This window comes from Xyrauchen texanus, chromosome 8 (genome assembly GCF_025860055.1).
Source record: "Xyrauchen texanus isolate HMW12.3.18 chromosome 8, RBS_HiC_50CHRs, whole genome shotgun sequence".
Classification (NCBI taxonomy): Eukaryota; Metazoa; Chordata; class Actinopteri; order Cypriniformes; family Catostomidae; genus Xyrauchen; species Xyrauchen texanus.
This window is the reverse complement of record NC_068283.1, coordinates 11240181-11267935: the sequence shown is the minus strand read 5'-3', so window position 1 is coordinate 11267935 and position 27755 is coordinate 11240181. Positions and strand designations below refer to the sequence as shown.

The following is a 27755-nucleotide window of genomic DNA, read 5'->3' as shown; positions in this document are numbered from 1 at the left end:
ACGTTCTTCGCTGTTGAAAACAATGTAACAGTAACATCAAGAGCCAAATTATATTTTAGCTGCTTATTTTTCAAGGTTTTTGGTCCAATAATTAGAACCTGTTTTGTCGGAATTGAGTAGAAGGAAATTTCTGGCCATCCAATCATTGATTTCATTGATACACTGTTAATTTGGAGAATTGTGAAATTTTATCAGGTTTCAAAGAAATATAAAGTTGGGTATCCTTTTCCACGATTCTTGATTATATCTGCCAGGGGAAGCATATACAAGCAGGAAACCCTATAACTAAACTATGCTATTACAAGTCCACTAATGCCAACATAATTGTGTAACTGATAAGTCCTGTCTTTGCACTGTGATGGGGCCTAAATCCTGAAAAAATTTGTTCATATATACTATTCCTCTGTAGAAATGAGCATGTTGGGAGGACACTACCTTTTCTAGTATTTTCAATATAAATGGGAGGTTTGAAATCGGTCAATAATAAGCCAGTTCTCCAGGATCAAGCTCTGGCTTCCTATTAAGCCTTTATAACTGCTTTTAAAAGTTTCTTGGGACATGTCCTTGTTAGTCAAATACTATCACCATTAAGACTATGAGCCAAATACTAGAAAGGAGAGCAGCACATTCTCAGGAGGGATGGAGTCCATCTCTCTTTAGCTCTCTTCCGATGGTCTAAAAAATCCTATGTAATCAGCATGACTGGTTATCATTTAAAAATCAAAACAACTGCCCCATTTACGTAGCATATACACCTTTTAGGTTATGCCAATATTTAAATACTTAAACCTTTTCTCCTACTGCACTGCCATACAAACAGTTTTGATCTCACTACATAATGCTGCCATGTCATGACGTCATCAGAACACTACCTATTATCTCCCATTCAACGCTATAGAAGTTTAATCCACTATAGAACTGTTCAACCATGATGTCAATTTGTAGGCAAACCAGGAGGGCTAATTCGCCATGAGTTCCCTCTGGATTTTCCTATATGGGTTTTTGAAAAGTGGGTTTTCAACTTATGAGTAAAATAAGGTCTGTGGTAAATATAACTTGAAGTAATACTGCCATTATAAAAACCCACAGGGAAATCCAGAGGGAACCCATGGCAAATTCTCTTTTTGGACTACAACCTGAACAGCCCTATAGTTTGCTTCTGTGTTCCAAACCCAGAAATGTAAAAGTGCCATCCCATTTGAAACACTATTTTTGTGACACATAGAGTTTGTGCCATAGAGAGTATGGTCTCTTATGAGATTCCATGACGTTAAGGATGCTGTCTGGGGCCTGGGTAGCTCAGTGGTAAAGACATTGGCTACCACCCCTGGTGTTTGCGAGTTTGAATCCAGCCAGGTATCCGAAGCAAACAAATTGGCCTGGTTTCTAGGGACGGTAGAGTCACATGGAGTCACCTCCTCGTGATCGCTATATAATGGTAACGCGCTCAACGATCCACATGATAAGATACGTGGATTGACGGTCTCAGTTGAGGAGGCAGCTGAGATTCATCTTCCGCCACCTGGATTGAGGCGAGCCACTATGCCACCGCGAGGACTAAGAGCAAAATTGGGAATTGGACATTCCAAATTCGGAGAAAAAGGGGAGAAAAAAGGAGAAGATTTTCTTCAAACCAAAGACCACCCCTTAACTTCACCAGAGGCCAAGGCTATTGTTCTCTTTGATCTGAGAGGAGAAACCTGTGAGGTCTCACAGCCTCAAGCAAACTCAGCCATCCCCCAGTCAAAACATCCTGAGAGGAGGGCTGGAAAAAACATATAGAGATGCATAAAACCTCTCTTTTTCTAACTCTGACAAATAACGACATCTGTTTAATGACATCTACCATCAATTTCCATTGCTAAAGTGATACTAGACTCAATTTGCAGTGTTCTCTATAGTGTGCACCCCTGCTGACATATCAAGCCCAAAGTTATTCAAGAGAATGTTGTGATTGCTCGCTGTTGTTGAAGCGTCTGTCCCCTCGGGCTGGAAAGACAGAAAAATGATAAGAGGTTTTCTTAAATTACAGACTGCAGTCACAGTTTAATGGAGTTCAACCAGAGGCTGAAGGAAACAAGGTCATCCATTAAAGCAACGCAATTAAAGCTGCAGCCTGCGTTCTTCATGATACATTTCTGCAAGAATAAAGACAGATTATTATTTGTGTTCAAGAGCCTTCCAGCAGGAGAGCTTTATTATGAGGTTTTTAAAAACATGCTTCAAATAGATACAGCAGAGCTGTGTTATTGTGGTTAGTAACACATGGCAAAGCTCAAGGATTCAATAAAAGCATTACCTGGAGTCAGCAATGACCATTTTAACCACAAACAGACATTAGGGAAGAGAAACAAATAGGTATCTTAAATGCCCTGCTAATTTGAAATGTTAATTTAAAAAAATATATATATATATATTTTTAAACAATACATTTTCTTGACAGGTTTCTTAAGAATCACCTGTATGTTGGGCATTTGTAGGCTGCTTTTCCTTCACAATCTAGTCCAATTCTAGTCTAAAGCATTTTAAGTAGGCATAATGTAAATTTGTCTACAAAATTAGTTTCAAGCATGTAAGCATAAGCCTTTAGATTAAAAAGTGTTTTTAAAGGGATAGTTCACCCAAAAATGAAAATTCTCTCATTATTTACTCACCCGCATGCCATCCCAGATGTGTATGAATTTCTTTCTTCTGCTGAACACAAATTAAGATTCTTAAAAGAACATTTCAGCTCTGTAGGTCCTTACAATGCAAGTCAATGGTGATTAGACCTTTGTAATTTAAAATCACATAAAGGAAACATAAAAGTAATCCATAAGACTCCAGCAGTTACATCCATATCTTCAGAAGCGATATACTAAGTGTGGTTGAAAAACAGATAAAAATGTAAACTCTTTTTTTATTCTAAATCTCCACATTCACTTTCCCTTTTGGTGAGCCACATGTGTTGCCTGTTTAGTTTCACTTTCACATCTGAAAGTCAAAGTTAAAGTGGAGATTTAGAGTAAAAAATCTGTTTCTCACACACACCTATTATATATCGCTTATGAAAATATGGATTTAACCACGATGGATTACTTTTATGTTTCCTTTATGTGATTTTTGGAGCTACAAAGGTCTGATCACCATTCACTTGCATTGTATGGACCCACAGAGCTATCCCTTTATGATCATGAGAAACTGGTTTATAGTGGAATAGCACTAGAACAGAAGTGGAACATGGTGTATTACAACAATTCAAAACATAATCTTAGCAAGACATTAGCAATATGCTATGTCGGAGGGGAATATGTGCAGCAGATAACTATTTACATTTATGTCTGTTTCTCTCATAACGCTATTGTATGGCTTCATAAGTCTTTGTTTGGTGCTTCTTTAGGCATTTTTGGAGATCAATTTCATTTTAGGGAAAATAATACTGTGAACATTTTTCTGAATATCTACATGATGTTCCAGAGGATGACATAAGGGTTAGTGAATGATGACCGAGCTTTCATATCTGGATGAACTATTCCTTTAAAACACAAGTCTAATTGAGAAGGATCCATACCCACTGGAAAAAGTACTGAATCAGTTCATCTATCTTTCAATCATCTAATCAAACATGAATTGAACACCTCTTTAATATGTCAAACCAAAAGCACAGCAGATGTCTGGCACCCATCACTGTTACCACTGTAAATCTGGTCTTGTGTGGTTTAATGAATAGCCTTAGTCAATGTTGTCATTAAGCGGCCAAACAAAGAGAGCTTTACTTAGCTTTTCATTTGCTCCCCGCAGTGTCAACACGACTGTAATGTTTTCTTTTCCTGAGCAGCTGCTCCATGTCACTGCTTTTGCACGTAGTTATCTGTATGCGAACTGCACAGTAACACACATACAGACACACCTTTGGTCATTCCTCTTCAGGTGTGTGTTAAGGTGTACGGTAGACACTACTAATTTAGGAAGATGTTGAACCGCATGGGTGGGCTTCGCCTGAGGATAATAGTTGTCTCCTAGAAATTGACTTTGACAGCCATAGACTGTTTTAGATAGCTTCAAAGGAGATCTGAGTGACAAAGGTGTCAATCCTGTCAAATAGATAAATATTGAAGTAATGATAATGTCTCTACTTGCCTGAGAATTCAAGTTCAGGGTTTCATTTGACTGTAGTTAATTAATCCATGCAATCAATCCAATAGTGACTAATTTACTTTCACCAAGACAAATTCCTTGTATGTGTAAGCATACCTGACATTAAAGCTGATTCTGATTCTGATTGATTGTGTTTTGGTATATTTCATAAACTGTAACAAATTAAACCATGCTGTTGTAACCTTAATGGAATAGTGTACCCCAACATTACAATTCTTATGCTGTTTCAAACCCATATGACTTCTTTACTTCAACTTTTGTGTTGTGTTTGTTTTGTGCTAACACATTTTGGTCAAAATAACCGGCCCACTAAGATTGTTTATAAATCTCTCATATTGCATATATTATCACAAGATACTGCATTAGATCTTTTATCAACTACTTTTTTAATAAATATAAATTTAGTTTTGTGCCCCTTTTTGAAGATATTTAAAAATGTATATGTTAATATATGTTGATATTAAAAAAAATTATTTTGAGTGGTGGTGGCGTAGTGGGCTAAAGCACATAACTGTTAATCAGAAGGTCACTGGTTTGATCCCCACAGCCACCACCATTGTGTCCTTGAGCAAGGCACTTAACTCCAGGATGCTCTGGGGGGATTGTCCCTGTAATAAGTGCACTGTAAGTCGCTTTGGATAAAAGCGTCTGCCAAATGCATAAATGTAAATGTAAATGTAAATTATTACATAATAATTTTATAACCACTTGCTTGATCTGAACAAAATAGGTGTTATTTTAAAGTTTAGAATCTGGACTTTACAATGCATATATTCGACCATACCAAATCATATGATAAGTAGATCTTGAAATATTCCTCAAAGAGTGTACATAGAAAAACTATGCTCAACACACATTGTGTGTGTGTGGGCGGGTTTAAGTGGTTTACAAGGATTTTTTTTTTATCCTTAATTACAAGGGCATTATGCTATAAATGTGGTTTATGAGGACATTTCTAGTGTCCCCATAATTAATATAGATTAAAAACATACTAAATCATTTAGGGGTGATTAGGGGCAGCTGTGGCTCAGTTGGTAGAGTGGGTCGGCCATTAATCGCAGTATTGGTGGTTCGAATCACGGCCCACGTGACTCCACATGCCGAAGTGTCCTTGGGCAAGACACTGAACCCCAAGTTGCTCCCAATGGCAGGCTAGCACCTTACATGGTGTGTGAATGTGTGTGTGAATGGGTGAATGAGTCACAGTGTAAAGTGCTTTGAATACCGTTAAGGTTAAAAAAGGTGCTATATAAGTGCAGACCATTTAAAAATGCATAACGTTTTTTGTGGGGGTTTGGTTTAGGAGATATAATCTATAGTTTGTACAGTATAAAAATCATTATTTCTATTGAGAGTCCTCACTAACAATGCAAACACACATCCACATCTAAAGGATTGGGATGCTCCTGAACACTTCATATTTCTGTATTTTGTAGTCTAATCATTGATTTCAAAACTAACACACTCATACATACACACATACACATAAATGCTGTGAAAGTATCATAAAAGTAGTCCATACTACTAATGCGCTATATTTCAAGTCCTTGAAAGCCATGATAGCTTTCACTCCACACAGCACTCAGATCTCATTTGTGGTTGAATATATTCAAATCTCATTTGTGCGCAAACGAGTTGACATCAGAAGTGCCAAAAGCTATTGGTAATTAATGTGACTGATCTCGTTGCGCCATGTTTGAATATGTGAAAGTGCAAATGAGATTAGAAACATTTTCTGCAAATTATAGCTTACATTATGGTCTATTCATCAAATAAATCCCTTTTTCTTTTAAAAAGCTTGGACATGTGTCCATTGAGAGGGACTAGCCTTGTTTCCAGTCCATTTAGGTCTTCCTTGTCAGATGAGATGTTTTCATTGCATTTTATAATTGTATTTTATCCCCATGCAGAAAGTGTGTTCACTGGAAGAAAAAGAGGTGATACATTTGCGTGTGTGGTCACACCAAGAACAGCACTGAGGAGGTGCCTCTCTTCTGGCTTATCAAGTCCATCACCCTGCCCTGCATTTAGTGTCTCAAAGCTGTGGAAATAGCCATCATTTTCTGTCACCCAATCCTTCTAATAACAACATTTCCAGTTTAGACTTGCAAATTCTTTCTCCTAATGTCACAACATTTTTATTAGCCGTGGCGTGAGGGAGGGTTATGGCTCCAACACCTTTTAAAGACCTCTAAGGTATCTACTAACACAGTCTGGAAGAGCATTTTAATCCCAGTAGTCTGTTTTGAAGGCATGTGCCATGAACAGACAGGCTGCTAATAATAGTGCTCATGGCCTCTAACATTAGCAGCTTTAGAAGTCGGTCTGTGAAACAACACATTGATAATGAAATTCTTAATTGGTGGCAAGAGACACATCTTCAAACACGACACCCTCTCAATAGACTGTAAAACAACACTCTTTGTTAATAAGTTGTGGTTTTGGCTGATCACACATGTTCTGTGAACCTGCCCTGCAGATGGGGGGAGTGTCCAACTGCAGGTCACGACCTGGACTTGATACCTTCAATAGCCTCAGTTTGCTTTGTTCTTTACTAATACGAACAGAAACTTAAAGGGTATCAGTTGACAACATTTGCATCAGCTACATCATGCAGTGACGAGGTCATTGATTTTGTTTCGAGGTCAAAGAAACTGTTTATGAACCAATAATCTGACGTTTTACTCGTGATTTGTGTGAAAGAAAATTAAATTCATAGTTGTTATAGCACCTCTAGAGTTCATTTCACCAGGAAATACATTTGTATTTGCGATACTTACAACAAGGTACTTAAAATAATTACATAAAAAAAAAAAAAAGATTTACTTTTCTCAACTGCTTCATCAGACAGCATTTTTATTTCAACCAACCATCGAAATGTGCTCACACAGGATTGTGTGAAATCTTGCACAGTAAGACGTGAAAACGTGCAGTTGTAAAAGTGATATTTCGCCCAAAAATTAAATTGTCTCATCGTTAACTCTTTATTGACCCTCATGTCATTCCAGATGTGAAGATATGACTTTCTGTCTCCAGCAGAGCACAAATTAAGATTTTTAGAAGAATATTTCAGCTCTATTCAATGAAAGTATTTTGTGACCAGAACTTCAAAGCTCCAAAAAGCACATAAAGGCAGCATGAAAGTAATCCATAAGACTCCATTGGTTAGATCCATGTCTTCAGAAGTGATATGATAGATGTGGGTGAGAAACAGATCAATATTTAAGTCCTTTTTTATTATAAATCTACTTTAAAACAGCCCTCCAATGAGATTTCATGAGATTTCTTCTGTTTTCGCATTCTTTGTGCATATCGCCACCTGCTGGGCTGTTGTGCAAATATGATTTATTTATTCTTTTCCTTTGCTTTATCCAACACATTTGTCTCTCCCCTTCCTGCCCAGTAGGTGGCTATATGCACAAAGAATGTGAATCTCTAATTAACAAAAGAATAAGATCTCGGTCCTCTCATGAACATGCATAGGCTGGTGAAAGTGGCGATAAATGTTGATCTGTTTCTCACCCACACCTATCATATCACTTGTGAAGACATGGATTTAACCAGTTTAGTCATATTAATTACGTTTATGCTGCCTTTATGTGCAATTCGGAGCTTCAAAGTTTTGGTCACCATTCACTTGCATTGTATGGACCAACAGAGCTGAAATATTGTACTAAAAATCTTTTTTTGTGTTCTGCAGAAGAAAGAAAGTCATACACATCTGGGATGTTATGATGAATTTTAATTGTTTGATTGAACTATATTTATTTAACCTTCGCAGCTACACTCACCTAAAGGATTATTAGGAACACCTGTTCAATTTCTAATTAATGCAATTATCTAATCAACCAATCACATGGCAGTTGCTTCAATGCATTTAGGGGTGTGGTCCTGGTCAAGACAATCTCCTGAACTCCAAACTGAATGTCAGAATGGGAAAGAAAGGTGATTTAAGCAATTTTGAGCGTGGCATGGTTGTTGGTGCCAGACGGGCCGGTCTGAGTATTTCACAATCTGTTCAGTTACTGGGATTTTCACACACAACCATTTCTAGGGTTTACAAAGAATGGTGTGAAAAGGGAAAAACATCCAGTATGCGGCAGTCCTGTGGGCGAAAATGCCTTGTTGATGCTAGAGGTCAGAGGAGAATGGGTCAACTGATCAACTGATTCAAGCTGATAGAAGAGCAACTTTGACTGAAATAACCACTTTTTTTTGAAGGCATTGATCCAGCCTTTGCTGACTTCGATATCTCAAAATCCTGTGTATTCGGTTTGCTTGTTAATGAAAAAAAAAATTAAAAAAATGTGTTTGATGGAATCGTTAAAAGCAGTATTTTCCCCTAACTTTTCACCCCATTTCTTGTGAAAAAATAAGCATTGTAGTTTGTACACTGTAAATATTTGCTTGGGTATTTCTAAAGCTTACTTGAAATAGTTTTAGATTGCGACACATGCAAAACAATTGTCCCTATGAGATGTCTTCATATTTAAATCACTTCCTGGGAAGTAATTGGCTGGCTGGACACTGAGGCACAAAGCTGCCTTCTCTTTCGGATGTAGCCACTGAATTCAGACATGCTTTGATGCCTTCCAACTCCATAGTGCCTGAGAAGCCAAGAACACAGCCACTGTCAAAGTCCTGCTTTAACACTATTCATATTAGCAATAGCAAAGGTCAGGGACCAAATGCCATGAACTTTGAGGAAATGGCTTTATTACCTGAATAAAAGTTCTCCTTTAAGACAATTACTCACCATCTGGCTGCAGTCTCAACAATAACTTTAATGATTAGGTAAGTATTTTTATGATATTTGAAAACTATGAAGGAAACTGATGAAGTTTGTTCTGTTGGGATGCAGGTCTGTAGTGTAAATACATTCCTGGATGTACTACACCCTCCATTTTGCCTGTGTGTATGTGTGTGTGTGTTTCTTTTTTTACATGTAAAAACAGGTAAAATTTTACCATGAGGAACTACTTTCTCACTCAGTAGGTCATCTGGGTATTGTTCGCCTACAGTATTATGATAGCCTACTGAGTTTACAAACATCCTACACATTTGACATACACACATATTCGGATGCATCAGGGTACGACTGAGCTAATGAGATGAGCATCATGCTTTTCATTGTAGTAGATATGCTGTATGCCCTATTGACCTGTTCCCCTCTTACATTCCTATCTCTTCTTGGAATGACACAAGCATGATGAAGTGGCTTTTGGGAGGAAATTCAGAGGCAGGCGTCTTTTGGGAAAATGCAGATGCTTTGGATCCACCTATTGATTTAAAGTAGTCAGGAGAGCCTCTGAAATGGCTTGTTTGCGGGTGTACCGTTCCTGCACAGGTCTGACGACAGTAAAAGATCCATCAATGCTGGAACGTGATTAACATTTGACTCCAGACAAATAAAAAGAAATGACAGCACTGGGGTTAGAAGGTCGAGATCAAGGCTCAGAGGATCTCCTCTCAATTCCCAGCCATCGAGATTAATGGGGCCCCTGTGATAAGAGCAATGAGAGGCTATTTTTCAGTATCATTTACTCAATGAGGCCTCTGAACCCTTAGGTATTACTGCACTGCCCACCTGTTGCCCCATTAGCTACTAATGGACTGCAGAGCACTTTTTGAAGGCAGTTTTTTAGTTTGAATCAACTGGTGGTATAAAAAGGTTTGTTTGTAGTATGGCAAGTAAAGGTAAGGCAAGTTTATTTGAATAGCATATTTCATACCCAATGATCATGTAAGTGCTTTAGAAAAGTTATAATATTGAAAAACAGAAATAATAAAAGTCAAGATTTAAACAATTTAAGGAGATACAATGTATAAGGAGAGTCCAATGTATTAACCGATGTAGTTTTTAGTAATAAGATGCTGATTATTTTTGTGTTAAGGTGTCGGAAGTGGAAAACTGTAAATATAGGTTAAAAATATTAGTCAGACTGATTATAGTCAGTCTCAAGATGATATATCTATGGGCTCATATTGAAAATCAAAATTAACATGCAAATCAATGTATAAGAAAAAGTGTATATTTTTAGGTAATGAAACTGATCACAGTTTCTTTAGATTTTTGTCACCATTTTAATTCAACTTTTAGATTTTTGCAGTTCACTTAAATAGGCCTGCGGTGTGAATTTTATTATTTTTTTTTTTACAGAACAGATATACCATGTAGTACCACAATTAATATAAAATCAAGAAGCTGTATGCAGAGTAATTACACAAGAATAAGAAAAAAAGTTATAGAATGTATAAACTTAGAATAGCAGGTCATACTGCTGGTACTGCATTGTTTTTCATGTCAATTTTTGGGGCTTTTTTATGCTTTTGCATGATAGGTCAGTTGAAGGGATAGTTCACCCAAAAAAAAAAAATGTACTCCCCCTCGTGCCATCAGATGTGTTTGACTTTCTTTCTTCTGCAGAACACAAATGAAGATTTTTAGAAGAATATCTCAGCTCTGTAGGTCCATACAATGCAAATTAATGGTGGGTAAAACTTTGTAAGCTCAACAAAGCAGATAAAGGCAGCATAAAAGTAATCCATAGTGATTAAAACTATATATTCAGAAGCAATATGATAGGTGTGGGTGAGAAACAGATAAATACTGAAGTCCTTTTTACTATAAATTATCCTCCCTGCTCAGTAGGTGGCAATATGCATGACGAATGCAAAGTGCTGTTTCTCACCCACACCTATCATAAGTAATGGATTTAACCACTGCAGTGTTATGGATTACTTTTATGCCGTCTTAATGTGCTTTTTGAGCTTGAAAGTTTTGGACCAGGTTGACATGCATTGTATGGATCTACAGAGCTGAAATATTCTTTTCAAAATCTTTGTTTGTGTTCAACATAAGAAAGAAAGTCAAACACACCTGAGATGGCATGAGGGTGAGTAACTGATGAGAGAATTTTATTTTTGGGTGAATTATACCTTGACAGGAAATTATTTGGGGTGGGACTCATGGGACTGAAACTATGATCAGATTGGATCTTAAATACCATGGATTTGATCCTCTGAAAATGTTTTTATGTGCACAGCAAATGAAAAGCATACATATGAATGCTTTATGCTTCGATGTGCCAGTGTGCACGGACAAGATTTTTTGATACTTTTATCAAAAGAGAGAGAGAGAGAGAGAGAGAGAGAGAGAGAGAGAGTGTGTAAACGAACGGGCTTGGAGATTATTTAGCCACTCAAACTATTCTCCTCACTATGTGTGGGGTCAATATTGACACATGTCCATAACATTGCTAGTAGATATACACTTCTAATGTATTCTTATTTACTCAGAGATTTCCTGATTTGTGCAGCTCAGCAACCTTTTTTTGCACATCAATACCGTATTCTAATGTCTTTGACATGGTGGTAAATGACTGTAGAAATTTGGCCTGTGTGTCACCTCATATTTATACTCCAGTGATTCAGGAACTCATGGCTAACCAACAAAGTGTTCCTAATCTCTTAAAAATGTGTAATATGAATGTTAATTTACTGCAGTTAATTTAATAAAAATAATAATAAAAAATATATATATACTGTATATATTTAAATATATATATATATATATATATATATATATATATATATATATATATATATATATATATATATATATATATGTATTTATTTATTTTATTCTTTTATAATTTATTTTTAAATTATTATTATTAAATTAACTGCAGTAAATTAAAATTCATATTGCAAATTTTTAAGTGATTAGAAACACTTTGTTGGTTACAAATATAAAACATTATATTGTGGATTGTTTTTCCACATTTATTTAATTATTTACTTATTTTTCATTCATTTTAAAGGTTCGATTTTTGTGAATATTTGAATGAAAGAAAAAGAGGATAAACAGCCTGTTTTGCTCATATTTACCAAGAGTGGCAATATTTGTGGAGAGCACTGTACATGTACAGCTGATGTAAATTAACCAATATGACTTTTCACTTTGTCCCCTTACCTCTCAACAGCATCAACTTTGTCTCCTGAGAGAGCAATTCAACTAAAAGAATGGCTAAAAAAACAATACCAGACCACAGGACCAGGTTGATATATGAAAGAAACTGTTCATTTTATGGCTCACTGGATTCACCAGAACAGCTCCAAACCAATCTCTGAGAGTTCCCTCGTCTAATGGATACCCCAGGCATGCTAAATGCAATATAACCTCAATGTCTTTTTCGCTCCATTGCCCAGTAGATTGAAGCAGATGAATTTTAATTTAGATTTAATTATATGCATAATAACATTAATCATGTGATGAAGTGCCAGCCTCACTTTCATCACTTTAAAAAACAGAGTAAAATAAAAAAATACAATAAAAAAAAAATCAATTGAATTTATCACTAAAATTCTATGACGTTATAATCATAATTGTCATAATTATAATTTCCAACTACAGATATCTCAAGACATTAGTGTATTTCACCCTGATACTGCTGACAAATTGTGCTCATCCTGGTTGTCTGATTTTGCTAACAAGATCCTGGCCTCTAAAAGAGATGGATGACGAATGAACTTCCTAAAATCCACGATCCCGGTTCCGGGATTTAAAATTACGTCAGTAATAATGTACTTCCAATTTTAAATGTATGCGGAGGAGTTATAAGCTCATATCTGGTACCATTTGAAAGCTTAGAATGTCTACTTTCTTGAGATATGCATCACTTTGGCATTTGTTTTACACTAAGTAACTTATTTACAATAAATTACATAGTTCCACCCATCAAAAGTCGTGTCATAATTATGTGCGTTTTTGAATACATATATGTCTCATATCGCTCAAATATGACGCACATGTACAAACCATGTATCAAATGAAAGCTCTCATTGCCAGTAAGAAGTTCCAATAAGTCTTTTTATTGAGGTATAATCACATATCTAATACACTTCGAATGAATCATGAAGTATACAATCATACAAGTGAAATTATTGAATATTTGCCGTGCTACTCGCACTAGACAGCTCAGTTAGCCACAAATGCTACATAATCTTTTACCTTAGGTTATTCTCTGCAAAATGAGCCGTTTTTCAGTGTTTTCTGTGGTTGTGTGCCCAAGTAATCCCTCGATATGTTACACGAGTGCAGAAACACCACAAAGTAATGTTATATGATATTCAACAATCCAGGAAAATATGTAAACATCCGATCCGGATAAAGCATATATTGCCGTAAAGCTTAGACCCTCCGCTTTCCGGCAATGTCTCTCAAGATCAAATAGACCAATCAGGGGCTGTGATATTGCATCCAGACTGTGAAGTGATCACTGGGTAGGTTACGTGCCCAAAACACACAGACGCGTCTCACCAGACACCAGAGCGCATATTTACCACTTTCAACAGTGTTTTATGTAATGACAAAGGGTTTTCTGTAAAATTACACTGGGATTTTGCATTTATAGCACTGTATATGGGTATGGGGAGACTTTAGATTTGGGTAGGCGGAAAGTACACCAAAAAAAGGTAATATTCCTCCCTTCAAATAAATTGAAATAGATATTAAATAAAACATGATACAGACAAAAACATTTTTCAGGTATTTGCTGACATCTAGTGGAAACAGCCAAAACTGTCTGCTTGCTGCTAGGGTTTACAGGGCTTGAGTTATACACTTTCAAAAATGAATTTATATAAAAAAAATCAAAAAGCGCCTCTTTTTTTAGGAGGGTTATTACTGTTCAGACAACATATATTTAATTTATTTTTTATTTTTAGCAGTGTTTTATGCAACTTCAAAGGGTTTTCTGTAAAATGACACCAAAACTGTGTATTTAGGCCAAAGTATGTGGGAATGGGAAGCTTTTTAATTTGGGTAGGCCAAATCCAGGCGGAAATCCCCAAAAATGGCAAGGATCTTTTAGACAACATGTCTGCAGGTTAGTAATTATGTCAAATCAAATGCAGAAGAAACAGTTGCAATAAAAATACTTGCCCCTTCTTGATTTTCTCTTTTCTCACTTTTTAATAACACAAATTCTGTTTAGCATATTTAAAGATGCGTTACAGGTGATTTGATCGCAAGTGGTCAGCCGAGACATTGGTGGGAGGTTCTCTGATTTAATGTCGATGTACTGTATTATTACATGGTTATAAATTGAAAAAAATAATACAATTCTCCCTATTATTCTTTCATTTAGTCAAAGAAGAAATGTGGCATTTCCAGCAGTTAAGTTATTTTTGTGGAGTTCCTGTATTAACTGAGCGTCCCTGCATGATGATATCAGGCATTCTAAAGAAGTTCTGTTTCTTACCCAAAAGCTATCGAATCAGAAGACAAAGATTAAACCACTGGACTCTGGAATGGATTACCTTCATGTTGCCTTTAGGTCAGTTTTGGATCTTGAATGTTTCGGACCCCACTGACTTGCATTAAAAGGACAAACAGACATCTCCTTCAAAATATATTTGTTTGTGTTCTGAGTTTATATGAGTTTAAGACAACATAAGGATGAGAAAATTATGAAAGAATTAGATCTTTTTGGTGAACTATTCCTTTAAAGCCACACAAAACCAGCAACGTTTGTTATTGCAGTGGTTGTTTAGGAGCTGAGAGGTGTACTTTAGCTACTGTCCAGGACGCATTGAGGATGGATTAGTATTTACAACTAAAATGTGATGTGGTCACTTGTGTTTTTGAGGATATCCATACAGTATATGCTTTTTGTGCTCCAGTTACAAAACATTTTGGACCCCAGTTACACCTGTATTTAGTGCTGATCACTTGTGATCGGATCACTGAAATGAACTTTTATCTCCTTTTAGATACCAAAGGCACATGGCACTAGAAATTTGACCTCAAATCATTCTGCCATCGGTGTACAAGATTGGCAACAAAACCTTCCGGCCAACTATTGAGGAGGCCAGAACCTCTTTCATTTCATGTACAAACAGTAAGTAGATCATGTGAAAACAACACCAGAGCAGGCTCATTTATTTACTTTAAATTACAGCTGTTCATCAAGTGCACTACACCTGTAACAAGTACATGCACTTTAATGTTTAATGTTATTTTCTTATTTAGTCTGGAACCAACATGGTGCAGTTCCTACTAAAACAGAGGGAGGAGAAGTCCTTCCCATTTTTCTTAGAACTTGGAGTTTGTGTACAGTTTTTCGTGGTGGTGAATTGGGAAGCCCTAGAAGAGCAGACTCTCCTCAAGGCAGTAGAGGTTTGTTTCAAGTCCTATTTTTGCTTTGACATCCACTTCCCAAATCAATGTGCCCCTGCCTGGGAGTTTTTGCAGCAGATAGATTATGAGATCCAAAAATTCAACAATTTATTTTTGCTTGCCTCCATTTATACTGCTGAGGACTAAATTGTTAATTAAATTAACTAATGTACATATTTTTTATCCATAGATGTATCTATTTGTATTTATTTATTTTGTGTATTGTGAACTGATTTGGTACAATTTTGTCATTCATGTATATTCTTAATAATTAAAGCACTGCCTTGTTCAGAAAATGTAAGTAAACATTGTTTGAATTATTTTATGCTGGTCGATAGCTTGGGGCCTCAGAAATCGATAAATCCGCCCCTGGGGACTTACTGCAGTTTAAGGTGTTTTTGGACCGTTCCGCTGACAAATCCTAGAGAGGAAGAAGAAGAAGAAAAACAATCTTTCTAAGAACATTCAGTAGACAGAAAAAAACTCTAGACAACAAGAGTTGAGTTGTGGAAAATCAGCTGGGATGCTGGAGCTTTATCCAGTTATATACTGAGAAGAGATGGTTAGTCTAAGTATGATTAGACTATATTAATGCAGCCACATGATGGCAGTGTTATCTTTATAAAGACCCAGTGTTCTGCTCATGTTCTGATCCCAAAGAAAATAACGTTCCTAGAAAAATACAATTCCGTGTTAATATTTTGTAAACAGTATTCTTGTTTCTTTATTGATTAATTTATGTATTTTTGTGATCCATCCATTTAAGTTTGTAATAATTATGACATATCTGCTAGCCTACATGAAACCAACTGCTCCTTGCAAAAAATACCATGGTAACCATACTTTCTGTCAAACACCATAGTTAATTAGCCACCATTGTAATTTAGAGTCATAATAAATAAATAAATCTGGAAGATTTTGTAATCGTTTTACGCTGTTTGAAGAAGATTTAGGACTTTACTGTTATTTTACTGTATTTAGTGATGCTTTCTAATGACTAATTTTTACAGTGAATTGTTTGCCTACGGAGACTATTCTCTGCCTAGTTGCTCTGCAGACCGAGTGCAACGAAATTTCGCAGCACAAAACACGCTTGGAACACGAGTCGTATAAAACTACATTTCCCATGCTGCACCGCGCTTGTGTCGTTCCGCCGCTGCTGTCACATTGTCGATTGGCGAATCGCCCAGCAGCAGCAGTACCATCAGTTTTACAGAGAGCAGTCGAGGGCGGCGTTGAAGTGGGACATTTCCATCCTTTTTCTGTTTGCCATGAGGGCGTGTGACGGGAATAATGTGGATGTTCACACCGGAATACAGGCCTTTATTTTGAGAGAAATGCGGAATGTTTTGCGCTTGTGGTGTTAAGGCAGACTAATATACAAAAATGAAGAAGCAATTCAATCGGATGCGACAGCTCGCCAACCAGACTGTTGGCAGGTGAGCGCTATGATCTTGTAATGTAATAATTTTTCGGCGTGACAAAGTTTATTTTGCATTTATGTATTTATATATTAAGAAAACAGCGAACGTTTGAATGGGAAACCATACCTATCTGCAATGGTTTCATATTCAGTTATAGAGTTCAGGATTATTTTTCCCATTCAAAGTTTCACTGGTTTGTATACATATATAAATTCATATGTTTTTACCCGAGTGTTGGTCTGAGCTATCAAAAATCGCGTCATATTATTGCGCAATGGATCTTAAAATAGCGTTACGCACTATCATATTCATGCAATATTTAGAATGATTATAAATCCATGCATGCATCTCCCATCCGCGTCTAATGCGTAAATGGTTCACAGCAGATGTAGTTCTTCCAGCGCAATGCCCCTCAAAGGTTCCTCATGGCACTGATATCAGGACTGATGCTACACCCCTTGCACAAGCGTCTCACGGGTGTATTTCCATCAAATGCAGCTTTATGCCTCCCTGCTGTATCAGATCACACTGGTTGGAATGAGAGGTGTGAGTGTGAAATGTGTCAGCCAATGCAGATGGATGCGGTTGAGGCGAAAATGAGAAAGGCGCAATGATTTTTTCATGCGATCTCTGGAATAGGAATAAGGAGGAGTTGGGTGTAGTACATCAGCAAGATCTGTCACTGAAGTGGTAGAAGGTCATCACTGCTTTAGATAGCATTACTTCAGATTCCCATGCATGCAAAACATGAAAAATGCATGCAATATGTTGTGGATTGCAAAAAGTTTTCAAATCAAGAGTTAATTCTAACATGTAAAAGCTGTTTCTGAATAATAATTATTTGGTAATACAACATTAATGTTCCCTTTGTTAAGGGTTATAAAGGAGTTCATTAATGACTAATAATGAATTTACAAATGCATTATAAATCACTGATAGGCTATGCATTTATAGCAAGGTGCATAAAAAGTGTAACTTTCATGCAATATTTGCCAAATGCTTAATAACACCAATATATGTAATGTGGACACATATGAAGCATTTCTAAAGGAGTTCCCAACATTAGAAACCTATGCGTTGTAGTTCTATTGTGCTTCATTATCGTGATATATGTTGTGAATTAGCATGAAGACGTGAAAGTGTTTTTGTAGAGGACTTTACTAGTACAATGTAAGTTTGGACACCACCCACAGTACCATTATTCCTTACTAACAAAGTGACAAGGGAAGTGCCAACACGTGTATCAAGACATCACAGTAATCAGTATAAACACAAGGTGGACTGACACTATCCCTGCTTTTAATTTTACTGTAATAGTCTATTTGTGCTGCATGGTGATGTAAAGCGTGAATAAGGGCATTGTACAGTTTTGATTAATAAAAGTATGAATAAGTGTATTTATTGAGCATTTATAACATATGAGATGAAATGGCCCACAATTTGGAAAGTATTACATGAAAGTAGCTCTTATTATTAATGTTTTAATAACCACATATTAATGATTTATAATGCATTTTGTAAATTAATTACTCCTCATTAATAAACCCTTTATCAACCCTTAACAACGGGAACATTAATGTGAAGTGTTAGTAATAAATAAATTATTTATTTATGGTCACTCATGCTTTAAGTGGTGAATGCATTATATGTGGATTGTGCAAAAAAGTTTTAAAAACAAGCAGTAGTGGCATCATTTAGAGACTTAGATGTTTCTCTAAGGAAAAAAATAATCTTCATGTTTGGTAAGTTGTACATCATTGTTGCGCCAACATAGTCGCCACATTTATCTTGTTTATGCTGGAGTGGAGTGACCTTTCTCTTGCTTAGATTGTTTGTTACATACTGTTTGTTCTTCGCCCTCCCCACCTCTCTCCCCACCTGGCAATGAGAACAGCTTGTCATACATGAGGCGTTGCATAGGGCCAGAAGGTGCGCTTTGCTATCGGGCAGCTCCTTGCTGGGAGATTATGCTACAGTGTTGTGGGTCATCATTTCAAATAGATGATGTTCAGAAGTCAGGTTTTCTTTTGTTGCCTCTGGCTGGCATTTCCAACCTGGCTACAGCTTTGCTCAGGGCATCACATTCTGTGTGTGTTGGTACATAAGACTAGCATTAGTATTCCCCACCTTTCCTCTGCAATGTCCAGGGAACAGTGGTAGTGGCCCGCTGTGGCATTCTGTCGGTAATGAGAAACAACATGTTTCCTAAACAGCAGAGTCTTGACTCATTAATAATATGTTCCAGGGCTGGGAAGGGGGCCTGCCAGACTGTTGTTTGGTTTGGAAAATAGATTTGTATGTTCCTGTCATGTACTATCACAAGTACAGAGTCACATTGCCCAATACCAGCTGAGAGTCGCACTGTGTCCACTTATATACTCAATGTTCATGACCTTGATTGACTTATGCAGAGGTAATGCAGTGTTAGAGATGGTCAGTGGCTCTTGTTGCATCACTGACTTTTTTATCCATTATCACCAGCTTAAAATGTTTAAGGAGGCTATTTAATGAAGAATGAAATACCCTCTTAAAATAGTGAATTATGATTCTGTTAAACATGTGTAAATACATTTTAATTACACTCTGGTTACTAAAGCGGAACAAATTCCTTTAGATGTTTGGTCCTGTAGCCCGTGACTGATGCCTTAATACTAAAGGGATAGTTCACCCAAAAATGAAAATTCTCTCATCATTTACTCACTCTCATGCCATCCCAGATCCCCAGTGTACAGTCTTTCTTTCATTTGCAGAACACAAAGAAAGAAGAACATTTTAGCTCTGTAGGTGAATGTAAACAAAACTTTAAGCACATAAAGGCAGTATAAATGTAATCTTTTATTAGATCCCAGTGGTTTAATCCATGTTTTCAGAATTGATATGATAGGTGTGGGTGAGAAACTGATACATTTTTCAGTTATGTTTCACTATAAATCTCCACTTTCACTTTCAGCCACACACTGGTTGTGGCTGGTCAAAGGTGGAGATTTACAGTAAAAAAGGACTTAAATATTGATTTGTTTCTTAGCCACACCTATCATATCACTTATGAAGACATGAATTGGTAATGACTGGAGTGGTAATGATTACTTTTATTCTGCGTTGATGTCCTTTTTGGTCCTTCCATGTTTTGGTCACCAATCACTTGCTTTGTTTGGACCAACAGAGCTTATAATTAAATATTCCTCTAAAAATGTTCATTTGTGTTCTGCAGAAGAAAGTCATACACATCAGGGATGGCATAAGAGTGAGTAATTATTGAGAGATTATTGTACACACTGGTCCATGTTCAGTATATGTATTTGTCTAGCTCACGGGCAGTAGTTGTGCCTTTACACACTGTGTTCTCCTTGGGACTTTATTTATAGTCCTCTCATTCATGTTTTTATGGTATTGTGGGTTTGTGAAGGTTTTTGGTGGGGTTGTGAAATGCCTTTAGTGATTTCTCTCTCAGGAAGTGTGGCAGCCTCCCCTCCCTTCAGATTTGTTTTTCTTTTTCTTTTTTTTACAGGGTGTAGTATGTAAGTACTGATAGAGTTGTGTGTTATTTTTTACCATCAGTAGAGAGATAGTGAACAGGGTATATGTTGATGTATGGCCCAGGGTAATAAACTTGCTCAACATGGAGTGCCCACACATTGCAGAGGAATCCTTCCAGAGAGCAGTCATAAATTAGTGGTTTATATCTGTTATTTATGGAGTCCTTATCATGCCTGTACTGACTGCTGCTTGTTTAAAGATGGGTTAGTGATGTATTTTAAATGGATAGCTCACCCAAAATTGAAATTTTGTCATCATACACTCATGAGAGAGAATTTGGACTGAGGCAGTGCCTTTTTGGGGTTTGTTTGGGTCTGGGACACATGCCTAGGGCACGGTTCATGTGAACTCCAGTAGAGTTAGCAATTAGTATTAAAGCAATCCTGTTTAACTTGTGGAAGTAAATTGATTAGGTACAATTTGCAAAGAAAAATTATATTTTTATTGCTGCTTTTCAAGGAGCTTTCGTTTTTCATGCAATGCATGTATGGCAGACAGATGCAAGTGTTTGACGCGATCAACATTTTCCATTTGTGAGTCGTATTGAAAATGCAAACATACTGTAGTTCAGAGCCAAATATTGCAATGGTTGAGGAATCAAACTTGGGTTCGGATCAAGCCAGAGATGGGGACTCGAGTTAGAGACTCAGACACGAGTCGCATTTTAATAGTCTCCAGATTCGACCTAAAATGACTTCAGACTTGACTGGACTCGACATAAAGAACTGATAAATACACAGTTCCACGGTGGTTAACGGCCAATCACCACAGGTGAATGGTATTATACGGTATTTGAAGGGCAGGGGAAGGAGTGCACGCAATTTAATGAGATAAACAAGCCATCGGTATAATAAATATAACATTAAAACTTGCATCTGCAATGAAGTAAACGCACAACGGAGCTTGAACAGCTGAACATGTAGAGAGAGTTTTGAAGTTTGTGTTATACAAACAGTTGAATGAAGGCAGCGAATGCACAATGGAGCTTGAGTTCTAGGTAGTGCGCATAAACGGGCGCGAGCCACTTATTTATTATATAGAACTGGACGTCTGCTCATGACGTCATAACAGTGAAGCCACTGCGCCGCCATATTGCTATGCCCAAACATTCCAGTATGCTATTGATTTAATAGAAAGTCATCTAAAAATTAATAATTCAATCACCGATTGTACAGTATGTCTGAAATCTGCATGAACATCCCTACAACACAAACATCCCACACATGTAATTATTTATTTATTTAAAGTTGGTAATTTTTCCTGTTTCTTGAAAGCCAGAGCGAGTTATATCAAACAGTATCCACCTCTAACAAACTTCATCGGCGAACAGATCAGCTGAATGTAATCAAGTTCACTGAAACTGGGTTAAGATACAAACAGACAGTATCAGACATATTTATTGCAAACATTCAAGTGTTTGTTGAGATTTACTTGTTTTATGTTTTCATAAAAAAGTGCCTTTTTTTCACAGCCACTTGAATATCTAGAATTTGTGAAATAAAGTGAGAAGCATTGTGAAAAGTAAAAAACAAAAAATATATTAAATATATTTATATATTATAATAGTATATATTATATTTTATTATATATATAACATTTTTAACATTTACATTTTAAGGTGCCATACAGGTGATACCAGTTTTTTACTGTAGGATTTTTACATTCTTTTTTTTTGTTGGTTAAAATCACAAAAATTCCTTACAGTGCACTTTATTCCATATCGGTTAGGATGCTGCTCTAAAAGGTACTGTAACTCTCTGTTGGCAGTAGACAGCAAGGCAGCTCACAACGTTTGAAATAGATCCATTATCTTCTAAAATTAGCCAATTCAGATAACAACAAAAAAATAAATCCTAATTTTTGTAGATACTGATATGGTCACCAATATATTTTGCGTCAGTGTATAACGTCTGAGTTTCAGGTTGTTGCTCTTTTGTGATCATTCTCTCCTTGAAGACAATGTGACACCTCCATTCTTAGATACTAGAAAATGCTCTTTAAAATTTTGCCAGTTCTATAACTTTTCTGAGCACACAGGCAGGGTCAGTGTGTGCCAGCATGGGCACAGAAGCTGCAACTTAGCCCTTATACTGTAGCTCTATCATTAGCCTACCCTATATTTGATTTAAGTCACAGGGACAGTGTCTTTTTTCAGCCATCATAGCGTCTCTTCGTCTCTCTGCAGTAGCCTAGTTTTTAATTAGATGGGAAAGGCTTATAAAAAGAGGCTCTCCATCCTTCTCTTCTCTTCTCCTGCCTCAACTCTTGTGTCTCCTGGGGCGTGCAGGTGTGCAGTGTCAGCAGTATGGAAACTGAACTCATGCGAATGCTGCTGGTGTGCTGCTCCTCGTTCATTGGTTAGTGGTGATCAGTCACTGCAGTGGGTTCACTCAAAGAAAAGGGCTACTGGTCCACCCGTTAGAACAAGATGTCATTATAATTAGTGGTGAAGACATGAGAAAGTAACTTCACTCCCTACTCTTGTTCCTCAGACCAGGCCTTTTGAAATAATACTCTTTGCTGCGCAGTAATAGATGTCTGCAAAGCAATTAAGGGCCACCGGCCTCTCTCTAATGCAGGGTCCAATTAACAGAACGAATACACAGTTTGGAGTGGGCATTGTGGTCCCTCTCACACTCTTTGTCTCTGTCAATCTCTATCCCCCTTCCGCTTGGCTCAGAAGACATGCATGCTCCTGCCGGAATACAATACAGAAGAGCTGGCACAAGGGCTCCTCATGACGTCCCTCTGACCACAGGCAAACCTTTGCATTCACCAATCTATCCCAATTTGAGTAGGTTTACCAGGCTGAGAGTGGAAACGTCTTGGTTACTTTCGTAACCTTCTTTCCCTGATGGAGGGAACGAGAAGTTGTGCCGATGTAGTGACAGTAGCTTTCTCCCTTGGGAGCCCCAAACACCTCTGATCTTTGAGAAGAGGCCAATGGGTATTGGCGATCGGAATTTGCATGCCACTCCCCCGGACATACGGGTATAAAAGGAGCTGGCTCGCAACCACTCATTCAGGTTTTGTGCTGAGGAGCCGAGACAAGGTTCCTGAAATTTCAGCGGGTAGTTCAGTGTTGTGGCAAGAGGGACACAATGTTTAATTCCCTCCATCTGGGAATGGAGGTTACGAAAGTAACCAAGACGTTCCTTATCTGTCACTCACTCGACGTTGTGTCAATGTTGTGACACTAGGGGGCCCTATATGAAACACCACGACTAACTGAACTGTGTTATGTGGATTGGCATTGCGAGACGGACAAGCTGTTGCGTGCCTCGTAGCCAGCGCATCCGGCCATCACGTAACCTTCCCCAATGCACTTACGGGGACATGTCGACTGCCTAAAATGGGGACAGGCTGCTCCGGCCTTGGCCTCTTCTCTTTTTTTCTCCATACTGCGAATACAGAAATAATTGATTGCTTCAATAAATTAAATTCTAGTTGATAGTCGGGCTGTGTGTGTTCATATGCGGTTTCATCAGATATCATCTTGTGAGTTATTGAATACATCTTTAGAGCGTGCACCACCAATGTGTCTCAAGCCGCTTTATACCCATTCTGTAGTGATGAGCTCGATGCACCACACACAACAACAAACCCAGCGTGAGAGAGTCTTCTCTTTCTTTATTTTTTAATGGCATTTCGCAAGCTAAAATAGGGAAATGAATGCCATATATTGTAAGCATGGATCAGAGACTACCCCTCTTTGAACCCCCCTCCCCCTGGATCTATCAGGGCTCAAGCCTCCGGTGGCGCTGCATGTTCAGCTCCTCCAGCACGCCGGTTCACACATCCTCCGTGAGCGGGGCGAGAGCAGCTTGTTTTCGTTTCAGTGCCCATATTAACAGATTACACTGTTCTCACAGCAAGCGTGAGTTGTGAGGTGACACGTTCCAGACGTGGCAGTGAGTGGATAGTTTTGGCGTTTAGCCTATTTTTGCTGCACGGCTCATGCTGAGCTCAGCGGCTCCGGGTGCTGTACAACACTAAAATAATCAGGAGATTATAGGAATGACACAAAAGCAAATCAAATTTATTCAAACCAAACCTATGGTACACTACATTGTAAAGATGAAGTGCACGTGACTGCCCGCTGTTGTCTTTAAAGGAGCAATAACCTCAGTTATTATAAACCTTATTAAAGAAAAGAACTGGCATAGAACCCCATAGGTAACTTTATTTTCTGTGCAGACGTGCTGCTGTTTCTTGCGGAAGAGACATGGCCAATGTGAACGTTCAACCCGACCACCCCGCACACTCGCCTCTCACACCTCGCTCACGAAGGATGTGTGAACCCTCCGTATGCTCCGAGCCCCTCATAGCCCAGTAAGCATGAGAGAGTCGTGACCAAATTACTCTTTTGAATCGAGTCTATTTCATGAATCACCCGAAAAGAACTGAGAGTGTGAAGTGATCTCAGGTGCTCAGGTTAGCAGTTTGAATCATTTTCTCAGCGAACCATCCGTCAGTGTGTTCACAACTGGGAGTGCAGACATTTCAAAATAGGAGTCCTATGGGTATTTCGGGCATCTTTATAATTAAAAGTCCTGCATCACTTCTGCTTATATAGGTTCTGAAGGGCAGTACTTTTTATCTCTTATATTTGTATAAATTATGAAAGGGGTTTGTACATTGATTAGACCAATAAGGAATGCAAACTTATGTATCTTCTCAACTATATGTACTGTTTATTAAACCTTTGATTAATGTGTTATCAGCTGTCTTCCTTTTTCATTTGCTTTCTATCTTGTTACTAAACAACAATCTAAATGATATGCAATTAGCATTTATAATTAGCAATTCTTTGATTTGATGACTAAAAACAACCAATGGCTTCCAAAGTCATTTTTTTAGTCTGGAGCCCTGTGGTATATGCTTCTGTTGTGTTATTTCAACTTAATTAAAAAAAAAAATGTAATATCAGAATTCCTGGTGAAGAACTACACTACCCCAGGATCCTGTAGGAAAATGATCCATGTATCAGAGAATCACCTCCAACAAAGAGCAGCATAATAGATCCAACACCTAAACCTAACCGATAGTGTCCTAAAAGCAAATGAGAGGTAAACAAAACAGACATCCTTAACCTAAACCAACACCTAAATCTAACAGATAGTGTCCTAAAAGCAAACAAGAAGTGAACAAAACAGATATCTTTACCCTAAACCAATACCTAAACCTAACTGATAGTGTCCTAAAAGCAAATGAAAGGTGAACAAAACAGATATCTTTACCCTAAACCAACAACTAAATCTAACCGATAGTGTACTAAAAGCAAATGAGAGGTGAACAAAACAGATATCTTTACCCTAAACCAACAACTAAATGTGAATGTGACTACAACAAAAGTTGTTGTTGCACCTCTATTGTTAATTTCACCAGGAAACTGTGGCAAAAGGTAGAACAGGGAACGTAAAAGTCAGTTTGCAAACATAGTTATAGTAAAATGTATTCAGTGAGACTAGGTTGTGTATATTTGTCTTATCATCTGATTTTCAAATACTTTGCTTTAAATCAAACCATGTAATGTTGAGATTAACCTCATAGATGGTTATTCTTTTATGAAGAATTTTTTGAAATCCCTATGGAAATTAATTCATGGGAAAAATACTTTCGGAACCAAGATAGCTGAAAAAGTGGTTGGGCACTGTTGTGCTCTATTAGCACAGTAATGCATTTGTCTACTTTTTGTCCTTCGAGTGAAGTTTGCATTTTTCACATGTTTTGCAATGCATATGTGGCAGAAAATAAATGACTGGAAGAATCAAAAAAACACTCACTCAACACTCAACACTCACTGAAAGGAAAGGAAGTTGTGTCTTTGGAATATACCTGGAATATTCCACATCTAAAATACTGAACATATTAAAATGTGCCAGGCAGCAGAGGTGGCTCTGATGCTGCTTTTGTTAACTGTAAATTAAATGGCACATCAGAGCCATCTAAAACTTTGCCGTCTGTGGGCTTGACAAAACTTTAGAGTGTGTGATTCATTGTTTCCGGAGTGGAGCTGTCATTCAGAAACAGCATATGTGAGATCATCAGGACAGTTTTTGAGACTTAACAAGGCTGCCTCAGTCAGGAGCTTGTGTGATTGGATGATTGGTGCTCAGTTGAATCAAGTACCCAAGACTCTGCTAGACTTTCCTTACCTACAGGTTTCAGCTGTTATTTTTTATTTGAATCTTTATTTTAGACATTTTCCATCCATTAATTTTGTGCACTTACCGAACATATAATTTGGATAACTGCAAAATTGCATTCCTGGTAGGAACTAACTATTCTTGATGATGGCTTCAGGTTCACTCAGGGCAATCAGAGGGGTTTTTGTTGGTGAATGAGCAATTATGTAATAGTTCAGAAGATTCCAGACCTAGAAACTTAATCATTATGCATACAACGATGTGTAGTTTCTATACTAAATGTTTCAATACTTGCAAATGCAGAAATGCAGACTTATTGAAATAAATAGCAAAAACAAAAGATTTTAAAAGACAATGCACATCATGTTCAGTGCACATTATTTATTTTATATCTGAACATGCTTTTGGGAACACTTTTGGCTCCCTGAAGTGACCATAAATGTTTTTTAAAATGCCTTCTTTAAATAATTTAAGTTCTTATATGCATAAAACATGTGCTCAATTAGTTCATTTATAGAAACAATGGAGGAACAAAGAAGAGAGGTGAAAAAAAGAGACTGCACATACTGCTTAATCGAGGCTTTAGTCTTCTCCTGGAAGGAAAGGTCTGATAAAAGTATATGTTTTGCTGGGGTCTGCTGGAGTTTCTAATAAAAGATAGACTGCTGACTGGTATAATGTGACATTGGCGGTCATTTTAGCTACTTAAGAACACCGTGCAGTAACAACAAGTTTAATCAAACAGTTATTGAACTGTTTTGGGAGTGTCAGCTGCTAAATTGCAGCTCAATTATTTAAGTACATTATTCACTCTCAAATCAAGTCATTGATTAACTCAAGTTTACCACTGCCAAATCAAATATTGCTTCTACGGCTCAGGCTTGAAATCACGACGTTTGGTCGCACCAGTTCTAAAGCATGATAAATGTGGCAAAAGAAAAGAAATCTCCCATCAGGATTGCAATATTCATCTTTACTACTTTTATTGGTCCACATATTACATAATAGTATTTGACGTCAGTATCATCTTATTAAATATTTGAACTTAGCTAAAAACAACAAGGAAGCTATTTACTGCATTCAAAAATGAATGTAAAGACATATTTTAAAAGTATTCCATTATTTGTCTTTGCATGTTCTTTCACAAACAGTATGTTCTCTAGAGCAGCATTACTCAAACTGGGGTATGCGGACCCCCGGGGGTCCTTTTCAAATAGATAGGGGGTCCGTGGGAAATCCCTGAATTGTGAACATTATGGTGCAATGTTGTAAGCAAATAGGCAATAAAAAGCAATAACAATCCACTTGATAAAAAGCTATTAACCA

General features: G+C 37.3%; 1 pseudogene; it reads left to right on the top strand.

Moving 5' to 3' along the window:
• The first annotated feature begins 16554 nt into the window (after positions 1-16554).
• Positions 16555-27755, top strand: part of LOC127648249 (rho GTPase-activating protein 44-like) — a 111016-nt pseudogene continuing 99815 nt past the window's right edge.